Source organism: Nilaparvata lugens, chromosome X, assembly GCF_014356525.2.
Source record: "Nilaparvata lugens isolate BPH chromosome X, ASM1435652v1, whole genome shotgun sequence".
NCBI lineage: Eukaryota > Metazoa > Arthropoda > Insecta > Hemiptera > Delphacidae > Nilaparvata > Nilaparvata lugens.
The window spans coordinates 73814519-73815617 of NC_052518.1; positions in this window are offsets into that span (position 1 = coordinate 73814519).

The following is a 1099-nucleotide window of genomic DNA, read 5'->3' on the forward strand; positions in this document are numbered from 1 at the left end:
GTTCCGGATATTTCCAATTCCGCTGTCTGACAAATATTCGGAGTTCCACCCAGCAACAGTTTTCAAGCATAGGACATTTAACATTGATATTTTGAGTTCCAGATATTCCCAATTCCGCGGCCCCGTTTGCAAACAATGTCTTTCAGATCTATGTAGGGACTCGAAAACAGCTGCTTTCTGTGCAGTGTGGCGAAAACAATGTAAACTCTGCAGAAAAGTTTTCTATCCGATGCTGACGTCACGATATGGTGATATGGCAGTATTTTCGCTACAGAGGCTAGACCTTCCAGCTTGTCTATTCTATAACTGGTCTAAGAGTAGAAGTAGACACAAGACACAACCAAACCAGTCATTATCATTATTTCCACTACATGATTATCAATTAAAATTGAGTAGAAATGCTTAATTTTCATTCTTTGATGAATATCATTGTTTTTAATTGTGCATTCTATAGACTTATAGCAAGATTCTTGTAGATAAATACGAATCGAACAAACTTGTACTGGTGAGACAAGGACTGTGGTTACGAGAGGGATAAGAATTTTCTGAAACGATTGTTGTAAATTTTCTAAAACGATTGTTATATATTTTTAAATGTGAGTATCCTTTAATTGTATATTATAATAAATATCCTCTGTTTTTGAATTCATTCCATTGCCTGAATTCAAATTTGATGTTGGTTCTGTCATTTATATAAATTCTTGTTTCAGTTTGATTGAAGACCAGGTTATGTCGGCTAGTTGAATGTTTGCATAACTATGGGAATAATAATTATTGATTCATCATAGGTTTAAAATAATAAAAGCAGTCCTACCAAATATTCTGATGTACAAAAAAATCTCGCATTTACAGATACTTAATAAGATTTAAGACTTAGGCTATCTGTAACGTAGCCATCTAGTTAAGAGGTTAGCCTACAGCAATATCTATACATTATATTTACTGTTGGTTACTTAAACCCTCAATAATAGGAATATCGTGAAAATAATAATATTTTTGGAGTGCTAATCTCAATAATATCGATTCTAATAGAGAATTATAAAATCTGAATGGAATTGAGGAGTGCTTTCCAATGAATTTCTGTGACTGTACTGGATAC